Here is a 25,705-nt window from a genome sequence, read left to right as displayed (position 1 = left end):
ATGCAAACTCCACTGTTTAACTAGGAAGCACATGGTTGTTTGATGAATGAGGATAACTGTGTTCTTACCATGAGGCCCTCAATTAGAACTACCACTGTAGAAGGACTGCTTTTGGATAGAGTAAATGGTTCTGGGCAAACAAAAACACTACATATGGTTCTTCAAATACAACCACCAACTTTTCCAAGTTGGTATTGTATCCATATGGCACTGCATAGGAACCAGTCTACAAAGACAAAATTTACTGTGTCAGGACACAGCACTGTAGCGTAGACGCTTCCTACATGGATGAAGCGTTTTTTCCCCCCCTTCAATGTAGTAAATCAACCTCTCCAAGAAGCGGTAGCTAGGTCATCAGAAGAACTCCTGTGTTGGCCTAGCTGCCACTAGTGGTTAGGGCAATATAATTACATCACACTGGGCAAGAACATTTTCACAGCCCTGAGCAATGCGGCTAGGTCGATCTAATTTTTAGGTGAACGCCAGGCCCCGGGTTCTATTCCCAGTTCTGCCACTGACCTGCAGTGATATCTCAGTTAAATTTCTCCCCCTTTCTTGGCCTCAATTTCCCCTCCTACCCTTTGTCTGTCTGGTCTAGTTAGACTGCAAGCTCTTTGTGGCAGAGACTGTCTAGGTGTTTGTACAGCCTCTAGCACAAGCTGGGTCCTCTAGCCACTACTGTAATAGGAAGTGTTGTTTGAACACAGGGACCATCTCTCTCCCTATGCTTCAATTAAAAAATAGAGCTGAGTGTTCATCTATCACAACTGCTACTTGAGAGAGGAGGAGGAGGAGGAGAAAATCTTCTCCCTTCCAGCAGAGATGATGGGACAGCGGAGAGAGTGCCACTTTGAAGAACGAATGAGCAAAGAGCCCAGCCTTGGAGGAGGAAGAGAATACAGACAGTTTGGGCTTTGGTGCCTCACACCAGCTAGCATGTTTCTTAATTGCTGTTGGCTAACATTCCATATTGACATTGACACAGTTCCAAGCAGGCTTTGAAGTTAATACTTCACTAAGGTGGAGAAGCAGAACTCTCCCACCTTAGCTGGAGATAATTTCCTGACAGGTCAGGTTAATAGTGCACCATTTTAAAGGTTCTTGGCAATGGGAATTTTGCCCAATAAATCATCTCAGGATTTGTCCGATTCAGTTACGTAACACTTCCCTCCACCCCCAAACATGAAACTGAGCCTAAAACTAGCTGACAGCGTTCCTTTATTATTGGCACAAGAAAGATGGCATGCTAATAGCTTCTGAAATGCAGTTCCTGTGTGTTTATTTTGCAGCTATTCAGTTCAACAGCTAAAAAAATATTCTGGAGTTTCCAAATTCGTGGGAGTTGCTGTTTCTGATTTTGTTAAAGGTGTATCATGAAACAAGCCAGTAGAATATCATGCAGCAAACCTAGTCAGCAGTCAAGCAGCAGTGTCTGTGCCCAGCGTCAGTAGACCTGCAGCATGTCATCAATAACTATTCAACAATCCCCAGCGTCTCTTTAAAGGTTCTTAGATTCCTTCCTTCCCAACTGTCAGCTATTAAAAAGAGGATCAAAGAACAGCACTGGAGATGGAAATTGTCTACTAGGAATCTATACCCTGTATCTATCCTTCTGGGAGGACTGTTTCCCAGAAAATAATTTTTTTTTTTAACCAGTCTAGTTTTGTAGGTCTTCAGGAAGAGGGGTTGAAGGTAAGGTAAAGCTCAACTGATGTATAACCTGCTTCCCCACATTGGAAAATACTGCGTTAGGACAGGTGACAAACAAGATGTTAAAACATGACTTGCATTCTGTGTAGAAAAAGGACTGTTGTGTTTCATGTCACATCAGCTGGTTCTGATTTATTCCAGGACTAACCATAACTAGAGCTGATTGAGTAATTTAGTTTTTAGTTTGGTGGCTGAACTAGACATTGTTTGACCCAAAACAATTCCTCCTTCCCTCCCCTCCCCTCTATGTTTGTAGGTGCTTTTGGCCTCATTTTTAAAAATAAATCTCGCGACATTTTAAAACAAATGTCATTTTGAAATGAAAGGTCAAAATGTTTCATTCCAACCTTTTTTGGGGGGTTGGGGGGGAGTGGGGAGGTTGTCATATTTTCCCCCTGGAAGAAACTATTTGATCAGTTTGACTCAGAACTATTCCCAAGTTCAATCAACCAAACACTGCCGTTTTTGGTGAACAAACTATTCATCCAAAAACTTTTGCCCAGCTCTAACCATGACTAGCCATTTAACTTTCTATGTACTGCTCTTTCCAGTAGTAACTGTTTGCAGAAGGCTGCCACCATTTAACAAAGCAGAGATGATGCAGTATGTTCCAGAGGAGATGCAGTGCTTTCCATAATTGGCAATAAAAATTACATAGGCTGGAAATATAGGACTGCACTCTGTGGACACTATACAGAACAAAAGAATCCAACTTCGATACATGATTCTCCCGGAGCAGGGCTTGAAAAACCCACTTGCCCTTGGCAAATAGGCATCTGTGGTGAGATTTTCAAAAGCACCTGAGTTTGGAGCACAAGTCCCCCCTGAATTTCTGAAAATTCAACTTTAGTACAGGTAGTAGAACTGTTAGTGCATGTTAATCAAGATCCTTAACAGAAGTTCTCATTAGGAAACCCTAGGGATGGAATGAATCTTTCATTCATAAAGGAATATATCACACATATTGCTGGCATGCAGATATTCCTATCTCCTAAAACTGGAAGGGACCTTGAAAGCTCATCAAGTCCAGCCCTCTGCCTTCACTAGCAGGACCAAGTACTGATTTTTGCCCCAGATCTCTAAGTGGCCCCCTCAAGGATTGAACTCACAATGCTGGGTTTAGCAAGCCAATGCTTAAACCACTGAGCTATCCCTCCCCCTCATTGCTTATAGACAAGCCCAAAGCAGCCACAGAAGAATAAATATGGCCACCATCAGCTTGTTCCATGGCAAGCAGCATAGGAAGGAGAGGACATGGCTGGGGGACATTCTGATCTACCCCTCTGAACAAGGAGCCAGCAGCTACATTCACTCTTCCTGCATTGGTGCTCTGCGTACATACAGATTGTAACAGTATTGATACCCAGGAACGCTACCCTGCCCCTGGCTTGAGGGCACCTGACTATGCTCTCTACTCCCATTTAAAGCAACAGAGGGTCCTGTGGCACCTTTAAGACTAACAGAAGTATTGGGAGCATAAGCTTTCGTGGGTAAGAACCTCACTTCTTCAGATCTTGCTTGGGAGCATAAGCTTTCGTGGGTAAGAACCTCACTTCTTCAGATGCAAGATCTGAAGAAGTGAGGTTCTTACCCACGAAAGCTTATGCTCCCAATACTTCTGTTAGTCTTAAAGGTGCCACAGGACCCTCTGTTGCTTTTTACAGATTCAGACTAACACGGCTACCCCTCTGATACTCCTATTTAGTAACTATTTGTTTAGCTATCTAAGATAGATGGCAGTTTTCCTCCAGTGCAGCATTGTTTCAAACAAACCCGTTCAGCCTTGCTCCAACCCTCCTCCTGTGAGGAGTCAAGTGACAGACAGCTGATGTTTTGACTTGTATGAAATGCATTTTAATGGAGTATCTCCTTAGAGAGTGATCATTCGCCCATTGCAATCACTGATTTCAATGAGCACAGGATTGGAATCCGAGAGCCTGATCCTTAGGTGCACCTTCATCTGGAGTAGCAGGTGCTCCACACATTTCAGGATCAGCCCTTCTTTTGCAAACCGGGTCACAGGCATTTAAGTAATCAATGCAGTGTCTAGGCAACAATATGTAATATTCAACACTGAATATCTATCTAGCTATCAGAAAATGTCCTTGGCACAATGACTAAAAAAAAACACTTTAAAAAAATAGCCAAGGGGAAACTTGACAGTGGATCTTCTGGGGATTGAAATACGACTCATTTTGGAACAGAAGCATAAGAGGGGATGTGAGCGCACTGCTGAAATGACAAAACAGGTTCTGATTTAAATGAAGCAAAGGCATTTCTGCTCAAAATCGCACAGTTATCAAATGCCAGAGACTTGCACAGATTAGTTAATACGCTCATGTTTAACCCTGAAACTAAGCAAGATCTAACTATTTCAGACAGCGGAGGGAAAAAAAGACTGACTCATCAAAATGCAATCATGAATAATCCCACAGCAGTCATGTTTATATCTTCCATTCTTTAAACTCTTTACAGCAGAAAGACTCTGCCAGCCCTTCCCTTCACTAACACTGAGTTTCACAGTTACATTTTAGAAATATTGGATTTTAAAAGATGAAAATTAAAGACAAAAGTATTTCTAAGACATGCGATTAAAAACCTTAAACCAACATGAAATATCAATGTATTCCATGCAAGCCCATTAAACTATTTTTTATATAGTATAGCAAACAATGGCTACCTAGATTCCACTGTCACACTTAAGAGCAAAGCCAGGAAATTCAACCTCATTTGAGCTAAAGGTGTAATGTTAGTTGTAAAGGGGTAGGCTTTTGTAGTCTCTGGAGGGAGACATGCTCACTGTTAACGCTTGTCTAAGTTAAGGCAGACAGGACATGTCATATGATGATTACAGGCTCAAGGAGAAGAGTGGATAGCAGTCACATCTATTGGTAATATACACTCATCATGGAGGTTCAAAGATTATTGTGTGTATGTGCATACATAGGTTTGCAGACTGCATGGAAGTGGTATATTTTTAAGAAGGGACTTGAAGGAAGAGAGTATATGGCAAAACAGAGAATTGGTCAGAGAGAGCTCTAACCATAGGTGAGTAAAGGCAACAAGATGAGTTGTTAGTTGCACAGTTTGGTTGGAGGACTAAAGGTAGCTCTCTAAAGAAGACTTCCATTCTTCCTTTCCCCTTCACCAAGTGCGTAGCATATGATCAGTTCCTCTTTTCTAAAAAGAAACTACTGAGCTACTAAGCTTTATTGCTATAGCTCAGTGCTTTCTACAGACAACACAGACCATGTCATCAGAACCTACTGTTTAGTGTCGGTTAGTTTTATTATTAGGAGCACTCTTGATGGTAGGCTTGGAATCAGAGATCGACACTAAGGAGGACAGAGCTATTTTAAGAGGACAGAATCAGGTTGTAGTAGGACAAGAGCCTGAGACATAAGCCCTTGTATCAAAGGCCTGGTATGAAGCCTGAGGCCTGGGCTGAAGTAGTGGTCAAAGCTTTACTGATATAAAGCAAAGACAAACTGTGAGTAAGAGGCAGGACCTGCTCACAGAATCTGGCAAGAACAGGGCTGATATTGCAGAAATACACATCCCTAAGAAGTGCTAGGCACAGAGTACTCACACAAACACATCCTGATATCAAGTGGTTCCAGAACATCCCGATATCAAGGATGGTATAAAAACATTTCCCAAGGATAAGAGAAACATACTGACCCCTCCTAAAAGATAAGGTCTGGATGACAGTACATAATAGAGATGTTTTGATTGAACCAACATGAACAAGGCGATGGGTAATAACTAGCCACATGAGGGAGCAGTAACTAACTTGGTCAGAGTGGCAGTATGTAACTTGTTTGTATCAGGGCATAAGAATGTATCTCAGAGGAAGTGTCTTTGTCTAGCCTAGGAAGGAATGAAAAGTCCCACTGTTCACTGAGCTGGTCCATTGTTACGGGCATACATGTATTAGTTGTCCAATAAAGTCTGCGGAATACTAGTACTGTGCTTCGTTGACAATAAACCTGGCCTGGTGCCTTCGTACCTTAACGGATCTTGTGGTCATTGGGCGGTTCACTCGAGGTCTGCTGTGCCAACTGTCTGCGCAGAGCTGGGATAGCACACAGGGAGAACACACACACACACAGCCAAACATCTAACCACACTGGTGACCCACGATCACTGATCTGGTAAGTAAGCGAGCTATCCTCTGTAGGAATCGCGATCTAACATGACAGAAAACCATGAGCTACGGAACTCCCTTATCCCCTCCCTGCATACCCACACAGAGTTTGATGAAATTTGGACCTGCTGGATTGCCAGCAAGGGGAGCCCATATGAATTTAAAAAAGAACGTGGGGAAACATGGACTGGAATATGTAAAGTAATGGCAGAAACTGAAGTTTTGAAAAACAATAACAAAAGTAAAAAAATGTAGAATATTGCAATTAATGGCCATAGCAGTAAAATGGCTTAAACAACATGCCACAATACTGGCCAGGCAAGTCATGGAAAAAAACAAGGAAGTAGAAGAGGTAACCCAAACTTTGGAAGAAGCATCCAGGTTGTCGAGCACTGGAAAGCCCAAACTCTTTTAGCAGGGCAGCAGGCAGTCCAGACACATCATATGCTCAAACAGCTAAAACAGGAGAATAAAAAATTGGAAACAGCTGTGGAAAACTTGCAAAAGAAAGGTGCCGTCCCCTGTTACCCAACAACAGACTTCAAGTGCTTTTATAGTGCCTGAAGGATGGGGACAGAAATGGAAACAGGTGGCCCTAGCCAAATTAAAAGATGGAACATGGAATAATTGGAATGGATGCTGCACTGGGGACATGTGGAATGACCCAGGTCAGCCACCATCCAATGGCCCACAGGCAGGGGCTACCGCACCGCAGCCACCACCTTATGATGAGAACCAAGTTTTGGAAAAACCTTCATCAAAACCTAGAACAATTCCTGTTAAAGAAGAAGAGAGGGTGAGTCCAGAGTTGAAAACTGAGCATGGCACCTCATCAATACCTCAATTCACCCTTGATGCCACCCCACAGATAACTCCTACCGGGTTAAAATTATTAAGAGAAATAGAACACACGACTCAGAAATTAGAAAACTCTAAAACAGCCATGGTGCAAGTGTTACTACCCTAGCTTCAGATCTGATATCACAGCAGTCTAGTTAAGACACACTATCTTGCAAGAAAGGTTGGTACATTGCGTTTTCTACATAAACACTGGATTAAAGAACTCACACGAAGGCAGGATTATTTTTCCATAAGTAATTTACATTTGAAGAAATAGGCTGAATGAGAACTATACAGTGATATTTTATTTATTCAGAGATCAGGTGGACATAATCCAATAGTTGGTCATTGTCACAGAAAGATATGAGACATATACACCAAAAACGATTATTCTTTGTATTATAGTAGCACCTAGAAACCCCAACTGAGATTGGGGCCCTACTGGGCTAGATACTGAACAAAACGCCTAGTAAGAACAAAGCGCCTACTGAACAAAACGCCTGCCCCAAAGAGCTTGCGATTTAAAAAGGCAAAACTAAGGACAGGGACAGGTTACATTTCCCAAGGTCACGCACCAGGTTGGTGGCAAAGCCAGGAACAGAAGGCAGGTTTCCTGAATCCCAGTCTGACACCCTAGCCACTGGACCATGTTGCCGCTCAGTGTTTCAGGATCTATGTAATACTATGTTTAAGGGGGGAGGGATAGTTCAGTGGTTTGAGCATTGGCCTGCTAAATCTAGCGTTGTGAGTTCAATCCTTGAGGGGGGCCACTTAGGGATCTGGGGCAAAAATCAGTACTTGGTCCTGCTAATGAAGGCAGGGGGCTGGACTTGATGACCTTTCGAGGTCCCTTCTAGCTCTATGGGATAGATATATCTCAATATATTATGTTTCAGTATCTTCAATAGTGCCTAGCTCTTGAACTGAATTAAAAGGCAATCTCTGAAAGCTTAGTGCCTGTGACAGCCTCATATCTCTCTAGTGCTTCTAGTTTAGAGTTTAACAAGAAAGGCTCACTGCTTCAAACAGAACTTTCTTCTGTACTGGCCAAGAGTGGGGATGTTCTACTCCGTGTGTTCACTTCCAGGAGTCAGTTTAGCAACTTGGCTCCTGAGAAATCTGCAGAGTAGCCCATTGCTGTGTTATCTGACACTTCTATTTCTTACAATCTACACAGACCTAGATCTTTGAATGCTCCAGATCAGCTGTGTAGCAGAATTTAGCCTCTTTGATCCACAATACTTAAAATTAAGGGCCAGAGTCTGACCGCCTTTGAAAATGCCTTCCACAATGTAAGGTACAAGAACAGCATCATCTTGCATCCATATTCTCACCACCAATATCATTCCCCTCCCAACCAATTCCTGATACAATCCTGCATTTTGTGGATTTGTAGGTATCACTGCAGAATCAGCAGGAACATACTCACAAGCATTACAGACCCTCTGCCAAAACCCAGAATGCATCTGCGGTTGGAAGATCTGCAGAGTGGCCTCTTCACAGATTTTGTGGGCGTTACTGTCAAGTACCAGGTAGCCAAATTTTGTTCCCTCCCCTATTTTAGGATATTCTATGGCCCCCCAATAACCCTAGTATATGAGCACTATAGTGACGAGCACAGTATATGAACACCACACTTCTTTTTCTTAAATGTATTTATCCTCACAACATCTTCAGTGCGATTATCCCCGTTTTACAGATAGGCAACTGAGGTACAGAGATACTTGGCCATAGTCAAATAGGGAGACTGATGTGTAGCAGGGAACAGAATGCAGGTCTCCCAAGTCCAAAGACTAGTGCCCTAATCAGGGGACCATCCTTCCTCTCCTGCTCCCCAATGTAGCTAGCTCCCCATTAGCTAGCACCAAGTTTCTGTATGAAAGCTATGATCCAGTTCCTATTAGGATTCTTTCCCTTGACTTGGATAGGAGTTGGATCAAGCCCTAATCTTGTTTAACCACACATACACACACACACACACACCCCACCACCACTAACACCATACTACCTCTGTGTAAAAAAAAAAAAAAAAAAAGAGTTTTTAAACTAGTCATCTGTACTAATTTGCAGAAAGCATATCTGAACCTGGATTTCACTCATTGACCCGCCCCTCAGGAAAAACGCAGATAAGGTTTTAATATGGAAATTAGGTACAGAATGCCCTAAGTACAAAAGCTTGTGTGACAGTAGCACACAGTATTGCTGCATATGAAGATGGAGCTTGAGTAGTTATACGCCTGTTATCTGGAGTTTCTTTCAAATGCATACAGTTCTTCCGCAACATAAGCTTTCAGCCCCAGGAGCTTCCCAAATGAGACCATCTGGAAGGAAACATGGCAGAGACAAAGAAGGGAAGGAAAGTTCATCTCTTCTCTCAGACCTTTTTTTGTTAGTAGCCAGCAGATGCAGATGCATCTTTGCATGCTTATGATCTTAAACATCAGCTTGATAAGACTGAATATCCAGAGACGTGAGAGGGTTTCCAAACAATAACAAACAACAACAACTTAGAGGAAAGGCAAGTCTATACTTTTGGTTCCATAGAACAAAGGCATCACAAATCCGTTCTTGCCTTGTATTCCCCTGGATAGAATTCCACACTGCCTCACTTCTTGAGTAGTCATTTACACCAGTGCAATGTGGGTATAACGACCATTTCACTCTGGTAGAACTGTACATCCATTTTGCACCAGTGTAAGTGACTATACAAGTAGTAGAAAAAGTCAGGCCCCCATCTCGCCTCTCATTTTCTGTCTCTCTTCCTCTCCCTTTCCAGGTCTAATCTCCCATGTAGGATGCAACCACCAGAAGGAAACACGATCACACTTAATCAAGGCCAGTAATGACATGCCAACCAGTAGAGGACAGGATTTTGGAGAATCACGTGAAAGACTTGGACATTATCATTCAGATGTTTATTCCATTTTGTATTGGGTTCTGCTCCATATTCTCTGCCCTCTCCTCCCCCTCCACCCCACCCCACCCCACCCCACCCATATACACACACTTCCTTTTTGGAATTATATCTTTTAAAGGCGGTTCTATTCTGAAAAGAGTGATTCTGTAGAAATGGCACCTTCTTACCTCAGCAGAAGATTCCAAGTACACCGAGGCTCATCTGCTGGCTCCTTTAAAAAAAAAAAAAAAAAGTTACTGATTTTTTACTCCATACAGCCCTACAGAGTCAGTATATGTGAGAGAGTGAGCAGGATTGTACTTTTGCTTGTGGATCATCAACAAAATTGCATGCTAAGTTTCAATCAGTTACACCTGTGCAAACCCACTGAAGGCAATAGGGGTTGCATCAGTGTCACTGAGGGCAGATTTTGTCCGGCAGAATGTCTAGTGCTGGCTATGAGTCATGAGAAGGAAAAGACCTCACCTGACACTCCCATCCCCAGGCTGATCTTGCAAGGCTGGCAGATAGAGAAAGCATCTCTTTCATTGTGAACAGAGTACATTTGATCTGGAGACGCTGAGACAAGCACGGAGCCCTATAAGCCACTTTTTAGAGTCATTTTTCAAAACTGTACCCCCCCGAGACCCCCGTTCAGCAAGATACGTCAGCAGGTGCCTAACTTCCAGCACATAAGCAATCCCATTGCCTTCACTGAGACTAGTCAAATGATTAAAGTTTGGCACATATTTAAGTACCTCGCTTAATCAGGGTCTAACATAACAGGGCTGCATACAGATTCTTGTAATCTATGATTTAATCTAGTGCCTTGGTATATATAAATAACTTCATTTAGAAAAGTCATTACTTAAAGGGCCTGCTGTAAATCTCACTAGGATTTAATATGCTAGTTTCTCAGAGATCATTGTAGCTTTAAAAAAAAATTATATAATTAGTTTTAGAAAGAGTAAAACAAACAGTGATGGCTATATTTATCTGTGCAACAATTGTCAACCTCGTCATCATTGGGGATTGAAACTATGACCTCCAGAACAAAGAGCAGGACCACTACAGCTTGCGCTGAAGGACTAAACCCTATAGCTCAGGGGCTCTCAACCTTCCCAGACTACTGTACCCCTTTCAGGAGTCTGCTTTGTCTTGCATAGCCCAATTTCCCCTCACTTAAAAACTACTTGCTTACAAAATCAGACATAAAAATACAAGTGTCACAGTCACAGTGTTACTGAAAAATTGCTCTCTTCTTCATTTTTACCATATAATTATAAATCAATTGGAATATAAATATTGTACTTACATTTCAGTGTACAGTATATAGAAAAGTATAAACAAGTCATTGTATGAAATGTTAGTTTGTACTGACTTCGCTAGTACTTTTTATGTAGCCTGTTGCAAAACTAGGCAAATATCTAGATGAGTTGATGCAACTATGGAAGACCTCTGCGTACCCCAGTGGTACTCATACCCCTGGTTGAGATGTAGCAGCCTTATCTCCTCTGTGGGTCAGGCTCAGAGGGAAATGCATAACACACTGAACAACAGATTACCTATGCACATGTGAATAAAATGAACACCACACCAGTCTCCCAATGTGGGAGAATCTTTACATACCTAGTCACAGGAGTATTAGGCCTTGTGTAACTTACGTTGGATATTAGGAAAAACTTTTTCACTGGGAGGGTGGTGAAGCACTGGAATGGGTTACCTAGGGAGGTGGTGGAATCTCCTTCCTTAGAGGCTTTTAAGGTCAGGCTTGACAAAGCCCTGGCTGGGATGATTTAGTTGGGGATTGGTCCTGCTTTGAGCAGGGGGTTGGACTAGATGACCTCCTGAGGTCCCTTCCAACCCTGATATTCTATGATTCTACAGAGTATTGTCGACAAAAGACAGATTTTGTTGACAAAACAGTGAATGCGTACAAACTGCGAACTGAGCAGATGCATGCATGCCTTCTCCTGCAGCACATTCAGAACTCTTTTCCATGCCCCCCCAAACTCTGCCCACACAGTCCTTTCCAAGACTTCTCGGTTTCCCCTTCACTCCACCCCTCTGTAGCTCAGACAAGGCCTTAATTAATGGTGGGGTTTCCAGCCTTAAAGCCGAATTTCCTGTAGGCTAGTGTAGTTTTAAAATGAGATCTATAATGTTACCTTAATCTTTTTGTCATCGTCGTTTAGTAGCATCTTTTAGCTACTGAAATGTTAAGTCAGCGGTGATAGTTTAAGAATAGGTTTAGGTCTGAAGCCACAATCCATTAAATCAGGGATTTGTGTATAGTTATATAAAACATGAACTCAACAGCATGCTCCTATAACTTTGCAACACCCACAATATTGTGTTTAGCTAGTGTGTTAAATCAAAACAGGCCTTTTCAAGAAAGCCTTCCTCGAGGAAGGGCACCTACAAAGTTACATCCACAGACCCTTGCTCATTAGGGAGCAGAGAGAAACTGCAGCATTTTTGTTCTATAGACAGATACTTAATTGTACAGCATTTAGATATCCAGCTGACAGGCATCTTTCTACAGGAATACGCTATACACATATAAGAACCTTTACATCAGTATAACTACTCTCACATTAGGAGTTGTAGAAAATTAACTATTTCTCTATTTAAAAAAAAAGTCACCCCCCCTAACCAAAAAAGTGTGTAGATCAGGCTTTAGAAATGCCCTAACATGGGCTGGGCAGCCTAACCAATGGGTCAGTGTTATTACAGTATCTGCTGGACCTATAATCTGATCTGCTTGAAGAAAGTTGACATTTGACTGAACACAGTTGAGCGGCTGGGCCATTTTTATTAGAGACCAGCCTGCACCCCAGAGTTTAAAGCAGGATTCAGAACCCTTCTCGGAGATCACCAGTGTTCCTCTGCAGGATTTTGGACACAGACACAGGCACACGCTTAAAGGATACTCAACTCTGGGGTTTTATTCAGATCCTAATAGAGATAGGAGCCATTTGTAGAAGTAAGCTGGATTCCAAACCCCACTTCCTGAAGTTCGGGATGTTCAGAATTAAGGTTTTGGCTCAGGTCCAACCCTGATTTCATTTCTAATTTATCTCTTCAGACCCTCACCTCCAAATAATTAAAGCTGCCAATAGCTAAAACAAAGGTTTTAAGGGATTGGGCAAAGAACACAACATTCCTGTCTGAGTGCAATGAAAACAGTTTGAACAAGCTTTCAAAAGGTCATTATCATGACAAACTCCCAGAAACAGGTCATCCATTTTCAATTACAGCTATGTAATTCAGCTTATTTCAAGCCCAATACTTTTGTTAAATTTGCTCAGTTTCCCTGAATAGCTTCCAGAGTACTAAGAACACCTTGGGCCCCCACACTGGCTGCCACCCGAAGCCAGGTCAAACTGAGCAGTTTGGCTGAGATGTTGGGGTTCTGGATGTCTTTGTACAAGGAAAATCTGAGAGCATCATTTTTTCCAGTTACACCGCATTCCATGGAGCACCAAACTCTGTATAAGGCAGGAAAATGCTCACATTCCCAAGTGCATTACAGTTATAAATGTGTCTTTGTCCTAAAGGATCATTCTGACTGAAAATGTTAATTAACTGAATTGCTTCATAACTGTGAAGCAACCTGTGGAAATTGATCTGTTTAAACGGAAGAGGAAAATACACGCAGACCACCTATTGCAAGCAATATGGCTTTTCCATCTAATACTTATGACTTCTGTTAAGAACTCCACATATTCTTTTGTCCTGTTATTTTTGTTGATTCAGAATTCCAGGATCAGTGCAAGGCATATTAGCTGTCAAGCAAATAGATGGGAGACAAAATAGAAGAAACTATGCAGGAAAGGAAACAGTTGATATTCCTTCAGCACTTGTCAATACCCGTCACCTAGAGAATAACTCTTCTGGGGAGTTTTTAAAAGCAGTCTATAGAAAAAGTTCTCTCTGCTATACACTTTTATTGGACTCTCACCCACACCAAGAATTTCTATAGAACTATTAGTTTCATTTCCATTCAACCCTATAAGGTTTTTCCAAGAGGGTAATATAGGCATGTCTAGAACAGTGGTTCTCAAACTTTTGTACTGGTGACCCCTTTCACATAGCAAGCCTCTGAGTGCAACCCCCCCCCCCCACATTAAAAACATTTTTTATATGTTTAACACCATTATAAATGCTGGAGGCAAAGTGGGGCTTGGGGGTGGAGGCTGCCAGCTCATGACCCCCCAGGTAATATCCTTACAACCCCCTGTTTGAGAACCTCTGTTCTAGAACAATAATATTTGCAAATGGGTAGCATTTATCCATAGCCTCATTTCACAGTGGTGTAAACTGAGGCAGAGAGATGAAGTGTCTTGAGCAAGGTCACAAAGCAAGTTAATGGCAGAGAGGCGAACAGATCTCCAGACTCCCAGTATGGTGTCCTGTCCCCTGGATCATGCCATCTGCCCCTCCTTTCCTCCTCTCCACAAGAGAGACTTCCCATCAAAAGAAGCAGGTTAGTTTGTGGTTATCAGATTATAAACCTGTTCCAACATTTTTCCCCTCTACAGATTAGAAGTGATGCTGAACTGTGGAGTCCAGGTACAGATCTACATTCTTACAATGTTAGGAAGCATCTTCATTTTAGCCATTAGAATTAGAGAGGTTCTGACCCAAAACCCTGGCTCCAATTCATCCCCTTTCTCCTCATGAAGATTTCCTACAGTTTCTGCACTTCGAGCAACGTAAAGTCCTTAAAGCTCTTTCACAAACCAACCGCAAAATGCCACGAGATCAGAATATTCACATTTAACATCCATGTTGCACTCGCATTACACTGGAGTAAACGACCGTACATGGTGGAAGGCAACAGGGAATCGGATCCTCTTATTCTGCTTTCCATAGTCCACTTAGAATATGAGCTCAAAGATATTGGTTCAAAGCTAGCTCAGCTCTTCTGGCCCATGCTGTGACATGATCATCAGCTCCCTTTTCCTCCACTGAAGTATGCAATATGCGCTGAAGTACATTCATTTACCCAGCTTTCTTTCAAACATCCCAAGAATATCTTTTTGAACTGCAATTTGCTTAGTCTCGACACCCCCTCTTGCATACACACTTTTCAGTATCAATCTGCATACTTTTGCAGGTGACTGAAGGCAGATGCTCAGTTTCATTTACTTATAGTTCCAATAGGACATGTCCCTGAAAACCAAGAGTATCCCAGTTTATCCTGATGTCCCTGTACAGTTTTTATGTAATCCTAGGCAGACTTAGATCCTAATAGTGTCATTAATCCACTAATCCAATTCAATTGACAGGTGCCTGGCTGAGCTCATGAGTCCCCTCAGGGACCATTCCTAACAAACCTGTCTCACATCAAATTAATGGAGATATCCCATCTCCTAGAGCTGGAAGGGACCTTGAAAGGTCATCGAGTCCAGCCCCCTGCCTTCACTAGCAGGACCAAGTACTGATTTTGCCCCAGATCCCTAAGTGGCCCCCTCAAGGATTGAACTCACAACCCTGGGTTTAGCAGGCCAATGCTCAAACCACTGAGCTATCCCTCCCCCCCATCACTACCCTTCCCCATCCAAGTGGAGTTAGCAGAGGCTCCAGAAAACAAACAAACAATCTCCTGAGTTTCTAGGCCCATCAGGTAGCATCTCCCACAACAGAGAACAGACAGTATCCTGTTGCAATGAATACAAGAATGATCCTTCATGTAAACTCCAGGACACAGACTAACCTTACAGTTTTCTGGCTCTCCAGCTCCCAAAACTGCATAATGCATTCCTGCACTGCCTAGAATCACTATATAATCTCCCTGTATTTTCTCTCAAACTAAGCAGCCTTGGAACAAACTGGTAACTGCACTGCACATCACAGCCCAGTAAAAACTGTTTTTGCTTGTGCAATCTTTCCCCAGAGCTACTCCTAGCCCACTTGTGCTCCGACAGTAAGCTGTAGTGTAGACATAGCCTAAGAGAGACCAAATTTAGGCTCCATGTCTACCAGACAACTTATTTTTGCGGGCCCCTCAGGCTGTCCCTCAGGGCAGTTTCACTTTCTAATGCAAATCCTGTACAGAGTAATATAAAATAGATTCTTTGCTCTTAATTAACATGCATACATTGCTGAAGGCAGTGTTTGAAATCGCATCAATCAGGGATAAGTCACCTGTCATTAAAAATCTTAAAGCATACACACTAGAGAAGTGCATTAAGCCTACCAGAGGCCAGAAAATCACCTCCCATGGAAAACTCGAGAAGCAGGGGTCTGGGGAAGGAAGGGTCCATGAGGATACTCCATATCCGCCTCTTGGGAGGGCAAGGGAGATGGGGTTTGCCACAGCATAGAAAAAAAACTGCAAAATCTACCTCTAAATGTGGCAGATTCCTAGTCCCCCTGCACTGACTCTGGTCCCTGGCAATCTGTCCCCACACACCTTTGTTACAATGGAACTGTGTTATCAGAAATTCCCCCACCACTGGCTACCCACGTACTCCTGATGAGAGCATCATGGAAGAGACCACAACCTTCCAGGGCCACCCAGAGGGGGGGGCCAAGTGGGGCAATTTGCCCCAGACCCCGCAGGGCCCCATGAGCCCTGGCCCAGCGGCAGTCCAGGTCTTCGGCGGCATTTCGGCAGCGGGGGGGGGCCCTTCAGTGCTGCCGAAGACGTGGAGCAACTGAAGGGCCCCCCGCCATCGAAATGCTGTCGAAGACCCGGACCGCCGCCGGGTGAGTACAAACGCCGCAGCTCCCCCGCTTTGCCCCAGGCCCTCTGAATCCTCTGGGCGGCCCTGCAACCTTCTGTTAATTTTTCCCCCCCCATAGAATCTCCCAAAGGGCCAGAAACGGGTGAGGGGGAGAAATATGCATCTGCCTCAACCCTGGCACCGCCATCACCCGGCCTGTTCCTCCTTCCTACATGACACCAGAAAGCTGTTCTCCAGGGTGAGTCACCTCTGCCTTGCACCTTTGTGTAATCATTTACATCTGTGCACAGTGGATGTAAAAATGCTACCATGCTGGACTGGCAGCATTTTACACCCACTTTGAACAGATTTAGGTGACCACACAAGATGGAAGGTGGTGGAGAATCAAGCACTCTGAATCGGCCCAAACTACCCATTCTTCAGAATACTGATTTACATACTTTAAGAACAAATTGTTTTAGATGGACACCAGTCAGAGGTTCCAGCTCAGAACATGATTTGTAACTTACTGGAGAATTCTAAATTGTCTTTTTGGTTTTTGAATTGAAGAATCCATTTACTTACCATAAAAGGAGGATTAATTGAGTCAGGCATAATGCAGGCAGCTGCTGTGGAAGCACCACACAGAGCTCTGCCTCTGCCAAGAACAATAATAATTTTATTTCTGAAGCACCTGCTGGGCAAGGTGCTTGGAGCCCTGCATAACATTAAAAACCAGGATCATACACAATAATTACAAGCGCTATCCAGCCTCAGAATTTGAAATGAATACAAACAAACTGAAGGGGGCTCCAATGCCAGGAAAAGAAAGGGGACTTGAGGAAGCAATAATACAAGGCCCAACAATGATTGTTAGTAAGTACCTTCGGGAGAAGATGCCCTGGGGAATCCACTATGCTTGGCAGCAGGCTCCCAGGCCTTTAGATCCCTGCTCTTGGATTTGAACCACCTGTAGTTTATTTGTTAATATTATTCAACTATATGTCTCAATATTCTCCAAAGCTGAGTTTTGCTAATTAAGATATATGATGAGGAAAGTAGCAGGTCCCTCTATTCTATTCAACTCCATAAAGGACATCACATAAAAAACTTTACTGACAGAGCACCTGGAAAATGATAACACACAAAAACACCCTATCATCAGTGGGTGAACTCTTTTCACAAAGAAATCACTATGTCTGACCGATCAGTCCTCATCCTCAAAGGAAACCTGCACAACACTTTCAGAAGACGAGCCTGGGAGCTTAAATTCATAACTCCGCTAGACAATAAAAAATCATGGATTGAACAGAGACACTGGATTGATGGCTTATTATAACAATCTGTAACCCACTAATCCCCCTCATTTTGTCCTATGACTGCAGAAGTGTTAATGGGCCACTCTACCTTGAAATGGTCCCTTACAATATGTGGTAACTACTTAGACTAAACAATCTGTTCCCCCTCGCATTTAACTGTGACACTTGAGTACCTTTCCCAGACCTGAAGAAGAGCTCTGTGTAGCTCCTCTCTCTCACCAACAGAAGTTGGTCCAATAAAAAATTATTACCTCACCCACCTTGTCTCTAAAGCACAGGAAGTCAGATTTAGAAGTATAGTCTTTATCCTTAAATGTGTGTTACCCAACTAGTACATTTTTTTACAATTGTAAAAACAAATGCTTCAAGCTATTTCTCTGCTGACCAAAAACACTATGGGCTTCTATTGCTTTTACAATGCAATCTGCAGCATAATATTCAGACACTGACTTTCCAAAAAAATCTAACTTGAGACTGTTCCCCATTGAATGGGAGAGGCTGACCCTATAAGGTCTTCACTGTCTGCACAATGTCCTAAGGGTTCTTACAAATTAAAATGTACATTAATATTATGTTTCGTTCAAACAGACCAGAAGGACAGCAGCTGCAGATATGCATACACACAGCTAGAGCTGCTAAAGACCTCTAATCACATGCCAGATTCACAGGAAGACCACTTTTCATCTGCCCATTTTGCTCACATGAAAAAGTCAAGGTCAGCTACAGAACTTCTCCATTCTGCAATCCCAAGTTTAGCTTATTTTGAATTTCAGTACAGAGACTGGAGCTCACACAAGGAACACACCTTTCTAGGGCCAAAACACACTATGGCTCTGGCCTAAAAACCCCAACCTTCTAATATTACCTTCGCTACAGAATAATGCAAATGCTACTTGAAAAAAATGTAGGTAAGAAGAAGTTGTTTTATGAAAGTGTGTGTCTCAGGCAAATAAACTAGATCAGGCCCTTGAATACTGAAGCCAAGAGATTAGTAGGATTTAAGAAGTGACTGGGCATTTATATGGCTATATGAGAACATCTGCTGTTAGACCCCTTACACATTTATATCCAGTGTAAGTCATCATGCTCTAAGACATAAGCCCATTACTAACTGTCTGAGGTTAGGAAGAATCTTTCCTTATGAATAGGCTATTACACAGTTGGCATCTTGAACCACTCTCTAGAGTATCTGATACTGGTCACTGTCGGAGACAGAATAATACAAGATGGGCCACTGGTTTGATCTTGTATAGCAGTTCTTAAAACCCTTTTTACTCATTAAGGTTCTCATTTACTTTAATAGCATTTGGCTCAGACTCTAAGGGTACGTCTACACTGGCAGAGTTACAGCACTGGCAGTTACAATGTCACTCAGAGAGAACTGAAGGGAAACCGCTGTTGTGTGTTCACACTGTCAGCTGCCCGCGCAATAGCATGTTCATACTTGCGGCACTTGCAGCGGTATTCGGAGCGGTGCACTCTGGGCAGCTATCCCACAGACCAGCTCTTCCTCTTCTGCCGCTAAGAGTTGTGGGAAGGTGGAAGGGGTCATGGGGCATCCTGGGTCCTGTCTCAATGCCCCATGATGCATTGCTTCACATCCCAGCAATCCCTGTCCTTCCATCCGTATTTGGCACCATCTTTCAACGGTTTGTGTACTGCGCGCCCTGCCTCTTTTAGGCTGCAGGAATGGATCCCAAACTGCTGACCAGTATGCTGGTCGCTCTGACCAACACATTATGAATGGCAGTGGAGTTATTCCGTAAACTACAAAGGCAAGAGCAGTTCGACATTGATCTCACCACGCATAGTAGCTACGACACAAGATTATTTGTGGCATTTACGGAGGTGCTGACCGCAGTGGAACACTATTTTTGGGCTCGGAAAACAAGCACTGAGTGGTGGGATCACTTCGTCATGCACATCTGGGATGACGAGCAATGGGTGTAGAACTTTCGGATAAGGAAAGCCACATTCATGGGACTGTGTGATGAGATCGCCCCAGCCCTGCGGCACAAGGACACGAGAATGAGAGCTGCCCTGCCATTGGAGAAGCGCATGGTGATTGCACTGTGGAAGCTGCCTACTCCAGACTGCTACCAATCGGTCGCTAACCAGTTCGGAGTGGGAAAGTCGACCATTGGACTTGTGTTGACAGAAGTGTGCAGGGCCATTAATCGCATCCTGCTCCGAAAGACCAATGTGCATGACATTGTGGATGGCTTTGCACAAATAGGCTTCCCTAACTGCAGAGGGGTGATAGATGGCATGCAATTCTGGCACCAGACCACCTAGCCACCGAGTACATTAATTGGAAGGGGTATTTCTCAATGGTTCTCCGGATGCTTGTGATCACCGTGGGCATTTCACGGACATTAATGCAGGCTGGTCCGGAAAGGTGCATGACGCACGCATCTTTTGGAACATTGACCTGTTCAGGAAGCTGCAAGCAGGGACTTTCTTCCCGAACCAGAAGATCACCATAGGGGAAGTTGAAATGCCCATTGTGATCTTGGGAGACCCTGCCTACCCCTTAATGCCGTGGCTTATGAAGCCGTACACAGTGCACCTTGACAGCAGCAAGGAGCAGTTCCAACAACAGGCTGAGCAAGTGCAGAATGACTGTTGAGTGTGCTTTTGGCTGTTTAAAGGCCCGCTGGCAATGCCTCTATGGGAGGCTGGACCTGGCCGATGACAATATTCCTATGCTTATAGCCGCGTGCTGTACGCTCCATAATATTTGTGAAGGGAAGGGTGAAAGCTTCACTCAGGGCTGGACTACTGAGGCTCAAGGCCTGGAGGCTGAATTTGAACAGCCAGAGACCAAGGCTATTAGAGGGGCACAGCGTGAGGCCTTGAGGCAGCAATTTGAAGCTGAAAGCCACTAATATTTGTTGCTATGCTCACAAGTGCAGTGCTTATAATGCTAGGAGATGACTGTGATTGGTGCAGACGATGCACTATGAAGGTTCAAGAAAATTGCCCGTTGCTTTGCAGGGCTCGGTTTGCTTTCAGTTAATGGAATAAAGATCGCTTTCAAACCAAAACAATTATTTTATTAAAAAACAACAACCAGAGGAGAGAGACAAACAAAAAAACACATCAGCACTGAGGGGGGTGGGGGAAGGGAGGGTTCCAGGGGGAGGTGGGGTCCCAGAACAGTTAAAGATTTGTGTATGTCCAGGTAAAATATCCAACCTTCTCCTTTGGAGTACAATGCAGTGGATATTGTACTTCAGCAGGGCTAAACTGCAGAGGGACGGGTGTTGAGTGCAGTGGATACTGAGAGTCCACCGTGCTGTACTGTGACGGGGAGGAGAGGAATGCCACAGGTACAGACTGGAGCCAGGAGGTTGATAAGTGTGTGTTGGCGGTGTCTGGGGGGAGTATGGGGAAAGAGTTTTGCGACAGCGGCTGCAGGGGAAGGCGGGCACGGAGCTGCTCAGTTTGCAGTGCTAGTATCGCCTGGAGCGTGTCTGCTTGGCGCTCCATAACGTTTAAGAGCCGCTCCGTGGCTTCTTTCTGGTGTGCAGCATTCTCCTTTCAGGCCCTCTTCTCACTGTCCTTCCACTCCTTCAGTTCTTGTTTTTTGGCCGTGGAGTGCATCATAACATCACGCAGAAAGTCCTCCTTAGTTCTTTGTAGCCGCTTTCTAATTCTGCACAGCTGTTCAGCCAGCGATAACAAAAGAGGGAGGCTGGATCCCAAGGTCATATCTGTGAAGCCAAAATGCAACATTTTACAGAAGCAGTATTGTTTGCAACACACAGACCACTGATTCAGTGATTAAAACACAGCCACTATTCACATACCTGTCACTAACTGGCTGACCCCAGGCAAGCACACATGAGCCACAAGACCCCCAAAATGGTGAGGAACCGCAGGGGCAGGGGAAATCAGTGTTCAGGGACTATACTGTACACTGGGCATGTGGTTCTTGGGGAGAGCCAGCACTCTGTGCGGTGAGGGGGAAGGGAGCTTATAATCATTATTGTCCCCACATTTTCCACAGGCTGTATTCATTATGAAAGATATCTCGCTGCTGAGGGTGAGCAGGGAATCAAGAAAGGGTCTTCTCCAAGACTGTGCCTTTCACCCTGGCCCTTATGCAGCTCGCCTGTGTGCAGCAATGGTTCCCCCCCCCCCCCCCCCGTGACACAGAATGGCATGGGAAAGTTACCCTTAATGGGGCAAGAAACAAAGCAGTTCTGCCAAAGAACCTGCGGCAGCAGATTGCCCAGTATCTCCATGAGAGTTTCCTGGAGATCTCCAAGGCAGATTTCCGTGAGGTGAGGGAGTCAATCAACACCCTGGTTCTGCCACTCAGACTAGCCTTGTGGTAGTACACGCATCATACAGACACAAGCCTGCTTTCTGCAACCCTCCTGCCCCCAACAACTTGCTTCAGCGATTCCCAAAATCAAAGCCACTTACCAGGGGCCTCCTCTCCTGTTTGAGCTTCGCCAAGTTCCAACAGCTGTGACTGGCTAGCCTCCTCCGGGGTAGAGAAGAGCTCCTGGCTGCATGCATCTCTGACCTCCGAGTCGTCCTCTGCCCCTGTGTCCCCCTCCCTCTCCTCATCCAAGATTTCCTCCTCCTGGCTCGGTCCACTCTCGACTGGCACACGAGCCAATGAAGTATCCACAGTGGCCTTCGCAGTGGAGGTGGGGTCGTCACCAAGTATCGCATCCAGTTCTTTGTAGAACTGGCAGGTCATGGACGCAGCTCCTTCACTTTGACCCTGCACTGCAGCGTGTCCCAATCATGGCCCCCTTCTGTCATGCATCATGAAATCTGTCCGTAAGTATCAACTGGGACTGGATGGCCTCCTCTCCCTAAATGCTGATGAGGTCCAGCAGCTTAGCATTGCTCCAAGCGGGGGATCGCCTGGTGCGTGGAGCAGGCATGGTGACCTGGAAAGATGCGCTGAGACCACTGCATTCGGCACCGAGCAAACAGGAAGGGGGCTTTTAAAATTCCCAAGGAATTTAAGGGGTAGGGCTCATAGTTGGTCACCTGAGGGCAGGGCAGTAGAGTTCAAACTGGTGACCAGAAAGGCGAGAACAGGTATGGTGAGACACCTCCCGGAGGCCAACCGCAGTGCTGTAATCGAGCAGGGTGTCTACACGGGCACTGCAGCGCTATAGCCCGGCGCAGAAAGCTGTACACCTCTCGTTGGGGTGGTTTTTTTACAGCGCTACAACTGCACAGTTTCTGCGCACTAAGTGGCTTGGCAGTGTGCGCACCTCGGGAGTTACACCGCTCAAAGCTGCTTTACTGCACAGAAACTTGCCAGTGTAGACAAGGCCTAAGTGCTTGATCAATCATAGAAACTAGAAGTGCAGGACTGGAAGGGACCTCAATAGGTTATCTAGTCCAGTCCCCTGCATTCAAGGCAGGACTCTGGCCTGGTCTACACTATAGATTTAGATTCACGTCAGGTAGCTTACGTCTACCTAACTGTGTAATCGGCTACACTACAATGTCCTCCCAAAGACTGAACACACTGTGATATATTACTCAGGGTACAATCTGGACTGTTGAACAGCTGTGTCTGTTCAATTCTCCAAGCTGGGGTGCCTTTTACACTGCTTTGCTGTGAGAACATCCACTCCTGGTCTGCTCACACACAGCTTCCAGCATGTAAATTACTCCCAGCTACACTGTATGAGTCTATGGCCAGCCACTCTTGATTTACACTGCAAAGAAACACCAGCAAATTCCCAGTCCCAGACTTGCCCCCAGAAATGTGCATCTTCTACTGCCCAGCTTTCTCCTTCTGAATTATACAAGCACACAGAAAGTTCATCATTTGATTAATAGAAAGTGATATGCAGAAACCCTGTTATCTCAGATGGAGTTTTCCAAACACTTCAATACAATCACACTGGTTTAGATAAAAGAGTACCCGATGTTATAACCGCCAAGACCCATTTGTCTCATGTAATCTGCTCCCACGCCAGCTGAAAGTGGTGGGGAGAGGCCCAAAAGGGAGGGAGGTCAACTGTTGCAGCTGAACATACAAAAACCAGGGCTGATTCAGTCTCTCAACCAGACTATCAAAATTCTGATGAGGAAGGTTGAATGGTTGAAGAAGATGTAGTACGTGGTCTCTCTCTGAAACCCTCGTTTCTTCCCACATGGCTACGAAGGTCTTTCGAAACCAGAAAACTGGACAGGGCAGGATCTCTGGGATATTTGAGATTTATTATATTTCCATTTACTTGCAGGTGTATAAATCCCAGAAGATTGCAAGGTGGCTCTGGAGTATTTCAAAGTGTAAAATGACTCATTGGTGGTCTCAGCAAAGAGTTTCAAAACATCAAGAGGAAGATCCTCAACTATATTTTGGATGTCCCTAAGGATCCCAGACAACTGGAACCAAGATGCCCAACACATGACAACTGCTGTGGAGATGGAGTCAGGGCCGGCTCCAGGCACCAGCTGAGCAAGCTGGTGCTGGGGGCAGATTGAATGAGGTGGCATTCTGCCCAACCCTAGGGCGGCACGGCCGTTTTTGTTTTTTTTGTTTGTTTTTGTTCTTGTTCTGCTCCGGCCGCCCTGTAGGAGGTGGCGGCGCAGAGAACCAGAGTGCCCTGCAGGGCAGTCTTCTTCCTTCCCTCCCCGCCGACCGGAGCGGAACCCTCACGGCAGGCGGCAGGAGGCAGCGCAGCGGGAGGGGCCGGGTGGCAGTGCCCCTGCTGTAGCCCTGGCCCCCCCTTCTCTCTCTCTCTCCCACCCGCTCCCTCCCCCCCCAGCCGGTCCCCCTGCACCCACGCTCCCGCCGCACCGCAGGTTTTTGGGGGCGGGGGGCACTTTGCCGTTTTGGCCGCCCCATTTTTTTTGTTATTTTTTTTTGCTTGGGGCGGCCAAAAAGCCAGAGCCGGCCCTGGATGGAGTGAGCTGTAGCATCAGCGGCAGCCAGAGCAGCTTATAAAAATGTTCTACTTATAACCTTTGGGCTAGGATGGCCTGGAACTGTTTGCGATGTTCTGCTGGAAGGTGTTCAATAAACATGTGAGTGAGACTTGAAACAGGCGGTGTGATTGTATTTTGCCCTATGAATTTGATAATTTGCTATTCTAAACTGCAGGGTCACAGATGAATAGCTCTTATGGCCAAAGAGGTCATATGGGGTCAATTTAGCATGCGGCTATCTTTCACGTTCATTTACAGCTTCAACGTTAAAGGAGTTAGGTATGTGGTGGGGGGGGGGGGAAATTCAGACATAATACTTGGTTGGGCTGGAACAGAATACTTTTTTGTCAGCACAAAGATGGTACTGTGGCTGAGGTCTGCCTGATGGTCTTGGCAGAAGGGTCTTGTTAATGGGCAAGGCCACTCGAGGAGACAGTGCTGTCTGCCAAGTGTGCAATAGTTTCTGTTGTGACTCTCTGACTTCTTCAGGGGGGTATCTGCAAAGAATCTGCCACCCATTTCGTGAGGTCCTGAAACCATTTGAAGTCATTGGCCAGAGAGGGTGGGGAAGGCATTGTGGCCTTCTCTGGGGAAGAAGAGGAATATTAGTCTTTTGGGCGGCCTCCTTGTCTGCTACAGCCTGTTGCTCTTCAAAGGTTTCCTCCAGCTGCTCAGGTAGTTAAGGAGGAACAGATGAGGTAGGAGACAGGCAGTCCCGATGAGAGAGGCTAGGGGCTCTTGAAAACTGCTGCCAGTAGCAGCCCCCCCAAGGGTCCCAATATGACCACTGAGTGGGACCATAAGGAATATGGAGTGGAATTCATGGCTGCTCATACCAGTGATGGGGACTCAGATCTGTCTCCTACCTGTGAGTCAACCCTCTCCTTGTAGTGCCAGGGAAAGGGTTCGTAAGTAGGAGGGTCTTGCACCAAGTTGTGAGAAGTTTCAGAGTAACAGCCGTGTTAGTCTGTATCCGCAAAAAGAAGAACAGGAGTACTTGTGGCACCTTAGAGACTAACAAATTTATTAGAGCATAAGCTTTCGTGGACTACAGCCCACTTCTTCGGATGCATATAGAATGGAACATATAATGAGGAGATATATATACACACATACAGAGAGCTGTATGTTTATGCTCTCTGTATGTGTGTGTATATATATATCTCCTCATTATATGTTCCATTCTATATGCATCCGAAGA

General features: G+C 44.8%; 1 protein-coding gene across 2 annotated transcripts in view; it reads right to left on the bottom strand.

Annotated features, from left to right (window-relative positions):
• PAK1 (p21 (RAC1) activated kinase 1) overlaps window positions 1-25,705 on the bottom strand; it is a 119,939-nt gene that overhangs the window by 80,655 nt on the left and 13,579 nt on the right. The window contains exon 2 of one of the 2 annotated variants that reach the window (XM_034759107.1): window positions 9,782-9,825. The exons of the other annotated variant lie outside the window; for it this stretch is intronic. The gene's annotated coding sequence lies outside the window, so the exon portion shown is untranslated. The remainder of the gene's footprint in view (window positions 1-9,781; window positions 9,826-25,705) is intronic. 2 annotated transcript variants of the gene reach the window in all.

This window comes from Trachemys scripta, chromosome 1, assembly GCF_013100865.1.
Source record: "Trachemys scripta elegans isolate TJP31775 chromosome 1, CAS_Tse_1.0, whole genome shotgun sequence".
Lineage (NCBI taxonomy): Eukaryota > Metazoa > Chordata > Testudines > Emydidae > Trachemys > Trachemys scripta.
Note: the sequence above shows the minus strand (reverse complement) of the source record. Positions and strands in the feature narration are given on the sequence as shown.